The 7,250-nt window shown below is 39.6% G+C and overlaps 1 long non-coding RNA gene across 1 annotated transcript in view; it reads left to right on the top strand.

Moving 5' to 3' along the window:
* Positions 1–4,399: 4,399 nt before the first annotated feature.
* The window catches only part of LOC129038933 (uncharacterized), a 52,217-nt gene continuing 49,366 nt past the window's right edge, over positions 4,400–7,250 (top strand). Inside the window, exon 1 of the long non-coding RNA XR_008503258.1 lies at positions 4,400–4,524. This is a non-coding gene — a long non-coding RNA (uncharacterized LOC129038933). The remainder of the gene's footprint in view (positions 4,525–7,250) is intronic.

Below are 7,250 nucleotides of genomic sequence, written 5' to 3'. Positions count from 1 at the left end.
CAATTCCACAATATGTGAGGAAAGCCTACTATGAATGAAGCCCTAGGCATTTTTAATACAAAAATGATTTGACAATACAAAAACATATTGCTCTGGACTAAAGGACTATATTTTGTGTCACTGAGTAGTTTCCTCGCCAACCATCAAACTTCAACTTAATTTATGTAGTAATAATATCTACATAATATCAGTATTTACATAAACTTTTAATCATTTGTATGAAGATACATACATGAGCAGGCGTGATTCACAGACACGCATGTGCCGATGCATGAGTCACCAACACATGTGTGCTGATCTATCTGCATTCTGTCACCCAGTCTCTCTTCAGTGAAGTCAGCCAAGTGAGTAGAAAGGGGAATGTCACGTGTGACTGGAGAATAGGGTGAAACTAATTGGTCCCACGTGATGAAACTGCAACCTCAGCTTTATCACCATGGTGACCTAACAAACGGAGTTACAGCTACAGCTGCTTTGGTAAATACTGACACACTCATGCTCATCGATAGTTATTTAGAGTCTATTTTAATAGAAAGCAACACTCTCTGTTATCACCTGCCAACCTCACAGAGTCTAGAGCTACTAACATTGTACAGGCAATTCAAAACTTATTAAATTTTGCTCAGTATTCTGAGTAGTAAACATAAAACAAGATGAATAGAACCATCGCCTATATTCATAGTCAATTTTATTATATACAATTTTTAATGTTAGTATATGCTCTTACGTTATGCATTGATATTTTTAAAACAATACATACTTGTAATGTTTGATTGTGGAAATAATAAAAAACATTAAAAGAAGAATGGATGTATAATAACTATCCTTATCTATGAGAATATTCATGAATGGTGAAAAGAGAAAGGCATTGTTGAACGGATTTAGACAAGAGAAACACTTTGTAGATTATTAGAGAGCCTTGGAAGTTCCGGGGGACAAAACACAGGTCTCTCAATCATGGAAGCAGCAGAAGAGGCCTTTTAAAGAATATTAGACTCTCCAAGGTCAAGGTAAGTTCAGCCAAGCTATTAGCAATGGTGGACATGGTGGGATGGATTAGAATCTGGAAGATTACCAAATGAAACAATAATTTGTTTATGCTGAATATTATCCATGGCACAACATCAACTTTATGGAAAAAGGAAAAAAGAAAAAGTCAGTGAAGTAGAAACTGAAAAACAGAATTTGCACAGTCTTGCTTATTCTCATGGTGTGTGGAATTGAGGGCCTGATACAGCTGAACCCAGCCTCTTTCTGGATCAAACACTCTATGATAAAAATATAATAGACTGGTCTTTCCACTGGGGCCACAGTGGGGAAGTGGAAGCCTTGAGGCTGTCCTCAGTGCAAGCGAGCTCATTCTTATGAAAGTAACAGCATAGCACTGGTTCAACATGACTTTTGGTAAAACCTGATGATAACTTCCTCATTTTACTCCACAGACACAGAAAAGAGCTCACATTCTCTGGAAATCAAATAAAAACAAAACAAAACATTAGAATATTTCAATTCCCTTCTATATACAATGTTTTATACACCATTAAAAATTCGGAGGTGTGCAAAATGACATGGGGCTCACAAACAAGAGGAAAAAAAAGGACACTAACAGAATGTTCTTCTGGTTCCAGAATTGGGGCTAGCAAACAGAACTTTGAAGATAATTATTATAAAGATATTCAAGTATTTATAGGGGGAAAAGGAAAGAACAAGTGACCAGATGAAGAATGAGAACAGAGAAAAGTAAGTTAGAAAAAGGAACCAAATGGAAATTCTAGATCACAAAATTATAACATCTGAAATCCAAAAAATACATTTGATAGGCTTGACCACAGAATGGAGAATGCTGAAGAAAGATGATTAAATTTGAAAGTCTGTCTGTAGAAACTGTGTAAATTAAAGCTTAGAAAATAAAGATGAATAAAAACTGAGCTGTGTGCCATCGTCAAGAGGCCCAACTGGCATGTAATCAGGTCGTCAGGAGAGAGTAGGGAAGAGAAAACCATCTGAAGAAAGAAAAGTGGAAATGTCACAAATCTGATGAAAAGCAACAGACAGTACAAGACACTGAAGCCCCAAGGGGATAGATGTAAAAAAATCCACACCTATGCACATCATAAACTGTGAATACATTATCTTTCCTCCACTTTCTCCTCCTCCTGGGTAAAAGTTATTCTAAATTTTGCATAAATCATTCCTTCTTTTTAAATAACTTTGCTGTATATATGATTTCTGAGTAATTCATTATTCAGTTGGTTTTTGACTAACAAATAAACGTAGATATACTATACACATTCTTCTGGAACTTGTTTTTTACTCATTTGGTTTTTGAGAAACATCTGAGATACGTACACCTATAGTTCACTAACTTTCCTTCATATTTAATATTCCATTTTATGACTGCCCCTTTTAACCATGTCATTTGTGATAGTTCCACTTTTCTGCTCTTGCTGACACTGCTTTGCACATTTTTGTGTTTCTGGCAACAAGGACAATAATTCTTCTCAGGCAGCATTTTTCAAATTAAGAGTTTGATCCATTAGTGGATCATTAAATACATTTACTAGGTGGTGAAAATATTATTTAATTAAATAAATAAAATTCAGTGGAAGAGAAGGAAAGGGAAGACAGTGGAGAAAAGAGGAGAGGGGAGGAAAAAGAAAAAAATAAAAATCAGATTGCATTGCACAAAGTAAGCAAAATTAATGTTTTGCAAAACTTTTATATTATATAACTGTGTTTTGTCTTATGATATTAAATCTTTTCTGTTTTTCATCATTAAAAAAGGTTGAAAGCTGTGAGTTGAATTTATATACTTTGGAGTGGGATTTCTAGCTTTCAGTAATGCCAATTTAGTTAAATAAACTAATTTGGTTAGATAATGCAAGTAACTTTGCTATGTAATGGTATCAATTTACATCCATAAGAGGTGTGTCTCAGAGCTTGCTTTGTCTAGATTCTCAACAACTATCTTGTAGTTACAATAACAAAGCACTCTAATAATAACAGTAACTATTTTTTACTAACTTCCAGAAATTTTCATGAATGAGTTCATCTCTTTGGGTCTGTTTCTTCATCTGCAATAAGTAAAGTCTGCAATATGAGAATTTCTAAAGTCCCCATGTAAAATGTTTTGATTACAAAACACTTGTAAAAGAATCATATTGTCATTCTCAAGAAACAGCAAATGTGACTACTGGAGAGAAGGGCTGTTGTGGTTTCATTGTTGTAACCAGCACATAGTAGTCATTCAATTTGCCTGGGTTAAATGAATGATTATGTGCTTTTCACTTGGTAAATATTTAACATATAAACATAGTTCTTTCCCTGGCAGTGGGAAAGGTGCCAGCTGAGCTTATCATTATCCTTGATCTGATTCAGTAACAAAGGTTTGTAAAACTTGCCAGTTATACATATGTTGGGTACTTACTGAATGCAGCATAATTCACTAAACATAAGCAACTAGTAGTTTCTTGTGACCATTGAACAATTCAAGTGACTTGAAAAATACCGATTTTCCACCAAATGCCAGATTGCTTAGGATTTCACCGTGAAGATTTGGCTTGAATACAGATGAGTGGATAAATCTAGAAACACATTTACGAATGGACTTTTCAGAAGGATTATGATTGTGAAGCGAGGAGAAGGCTCATCACCTTGCTCCAGTGCCTGGCTGGGCTGTGTTACGAGTGCTGTCCATGATGCACCTGGAGCAGGCAGTGCCTCTCTCCCAAGCATCCTCACCTCCAGAGCTCTGCGTTCTGCAATGATGGGCCCTCTCTTTGTTCTCCACCTTCAAAGTGATTCACTTAGCTATATCCTAAAAGTACAAAGTCACCTAGCTCTTTCTAAAATGCTTGCGGCTTGAACCGCCTATTGGAATGCTCACTTTATTTGTGAGAGATCATGTTTATTGAGCATTCTCTTGTGCCATTATAAACCAACCAATGAATCAAGAAACCATCCATGAGTGAGGGTCAGAGCCTTGTCAGGAGTTGTTTCTGGAAGATGTGAGGGTGGCAACGTTGCATTCGCCAGTGCTAGTTTCTGTCCAGATGGCAACTTTGCCTCAGTGTAATCCCAAATTACAAGTCCAATTTCCCTTTCTGAACTCTTGAATTTTTCCAGGGAGAAAATGTGGTTTTGTCCTTCTTTTAGAAAATTGATGTTTCTGTGCTTTTGCTTTGCTAGTGCATCTGAAAACATATGGACACTTCTGGCTAAAAAAGGAAAAGAAAGTCTTTTCTGATTCATTTAGCTAAAACATGAATTTTCCAAATTCAGTAAAAAACCCTTTTATAAGACACTTTTGTCTACCATAGATTCCATTAGACTACGGAGCAGATCTTCTCCCGGGACACACAGTCATGCTGTCATCACAATTCCCAATGTTCCGGAATGCTAGACACTTCCTGAACTTTATGCCTGATACATTCTTTGAGAGAACTTCTCCACCTACCCTGTCACCTGGATTGGATCACTGACCTCTCCCAAGAGGGGCCTGGCTTCCTCCTCGCTGGGGAAATGGTAGGGAGCTCCCCCAGGTAAAGCCTCTAGGGAGAGTGGCCAGGAGCCGGGTCAGGAAAGGCTCTGGTGCCCAAAGGGCTGCCCGCAGAGGCTGAGGTCCCTGCAAGTGCACAGGGAGGAGAGGTGAGATCAGATTCCAGCCGAGTCAGGCTTCCATGTCAGACTGGGTGTGTTTATGCAGAGGTGCAACTCAAGAATTACTGAGGAAAAAGTACAGGGCCAATTTAACCTCCTCTGAGAGACCTCTAACCCTGCTCATCACCACTCCTCGCTAAAAAGGGCCCTCTCCAGGGAAGAACCCAGAGGGAGAGCGGGAATTCTCCTCCCCTTGGAGGAAGAGTGCTTCCTCTACCCTTAACGTATCAACTGACAAAAATTCAAACAGAAGGAAACTAGGGTGTGACAAATAAAGGAAGCCTTTTCATACTCTATGTCCACTGGTGCCGGGCAAGCCCCGGTGGAAGTCCAAGGAAAAGAGTCTAAGACCCAAAAAGATGGTTTGAGCCAAAGTTCTAAAGTGTATCAGACGTGAATAAAGGTATGTTAATTCTAAAAGGAACTAAAATAGAAACATGATATGGTTTAGACTCAGGTATTAAAAAATGAGCCGTCTCAGAAGTGGAGAGCAACTGAAAATCTTCCTGTATAACTTCTATAACTCTTCGATGCCTCTATGTTTGGTTGATTTTTACCAGTTTTCCCAGTCTCCAATGAACCTGATTCTATAGGCAGTTACTCTGTGTTCTTATTGATGGGATTCTAAGAAGTGAAGAACAGCATAGGAACCAATTTGCTGTGTAAAATCAGAGAGAGCTCGACTCACTGTGGGTTAGAAACAAAGGGAGACTCTCCATTGAAAACAGGCTCCCTGAAAGCAGACATCAGCTATAAACTGGTCAGGAATTTATTATGAATTTCCTTTGCATTCTGAAGCGGAAGGCTTAAAATTAGGCTCTAAGTCAGAACCCACAGTACCCATTTCCCACAGTATGACAAGTTTATATGGGCAACACATATATTTTAGAGTAATTTGATTGTCCCAGGCACTACCTGGAGTGCTTTACACATGTAGCTGTTTAGTCGTGGCCCCTTATGGCCCTCTGGGTTGGAATGATAAGTTGCCAGAGGGTGAAGTCACTTTTGGATCATCACGAACACTCAGAGTCGGAAGACAACGCCAGAGGGTGACGTCACTTCCGGTTCATCATGAACACATGGAGAGTCGGAAGACGACCCTGGGCTTGTCTTCACATTTTCCATGTTCACTTGCCAGTCCTTTGCAAGCCGACCCTAGATGTACACTGTCTTGCCGGGACCTTTCTCTTCTCTTCCCCTGTGACCACGCAGGTCTTTGATTCCCTGCCCCCTGTCTCCCCCCTGCCCGAGGACCAAGCTTCAGAAGAACTGCACACGGGAGGAAATACCAACCGTTTAACTTCTTCAGAGACAACCTCTAACTCGGCTCACCACCACGCTAGCTAAAAAAGGGCCCTCTTCCAGGGAAGATCCCGGAGGAAGAGTGGGAATTCACCCTCCGCTTGGGGGAGGAGTGCTTTCTCTACCCTTAATTTATGAACTGAGAAAAATCCTAACAAGCCTACTATGAAATAAAGATGCCCTTAACCCATTTATGCCTAGTGTTCCAATAATGGAACACTAAGCTTGTGGGAGTTATTTATATCCTACTGCTCAAAACCATTGCCAAGGTCTGATTTTTCACACAAAAAAATTTGCAACCTTCGGTATAAATGGGTTAATTCCAAAGCCTAAAGCAACCTAAGACATCTCAGTCTACAGTGAGCCCAGCCTCCAGCTGCAGGTGTTGGCTTCCACACAGCGCAGGACCAAGCAGTTTTGTGCTGAGTCCATCTCTGTGGCCATCGGCCACCCGGTGTTGGGGCTGGTCCTCAGCTCATCTGCACAGGGGTAGACACGCCGTGGAAGGGGCCAGAGGCGGCCTGGGCTCTGAATTCCACCAAGACCTGGGGAATAGACCTGGTAGGGGAGCGAATGCCAGGGCCGCTGGTGGCCTTGGCTCTTCTGCACTGCAGCAACTGTGGTGGCCTGAGAGTAAGGAGTTACCATAAGGACGTAGAAGTAGATCACCGGAGCTGCATCCAACCCAGAGATAGACTCACACATCTGTGGTGTGTTCATTTCAACAAAGATGCAGAGATAATTCCATGGAGGAAAAACAATAGCCTTTCAACAAATGGTGCTAGAACAATTGGATATCTTACACAAAAAATTAACTTTTATCTGTATCTCATATTATGTAAAAATGGAACCAAAAGAGATTATAAACATAATGTAGAATATAGAAGTAGAAATTATGGTAAAAATGATAGGAAAAAAATCTGTGCGACCTTAGTTAGGCAAAGATATTTTAAATTTGACAGCAAAAGTACAATCCATGAAAGAAACGGATAAATTGGACATACTCAAAGTGAAGCACATATGCTAGTCAGAAGACACTACTGTTAAGAGAATAAAAAATATAAGCCACAGATCTGGAGAAAGCATTTGCAAACCATATATCTGAAAAAAAATGGCTTGTACTTCACATCTAAAAAGACTCAAAAGTCAATAATAGGAAAAAAGACAATTTAAAATGGGCAAAATAGTTAAAAAGACAGATCAGCCAAGAAGATATATGGATGAAAATTAAACACATTAAATACATCCGGTGTCAATAACCCTGCTCCCTACCGGTTAGACAGCTAATG

This window comes from Pongo pygmaeus, chromosome 5, assembly GCF_028885625.2.
Source record: "Pongo pygmaeus isolate AG05252 chromosome 5, NHGRI_mPonPyg2-v2.0_pri, whole genome shotgun sequence".
NCBI lineage: Eukaryota > Metazoa > Chordata > Mammalia > Primates > Hominidae > Pongo > Pongo pygmaeus.
Note: the sequence above shows the minus strand (reverse complement) of the source record. Positions and strands in the feature narration are given on the sequence as shown.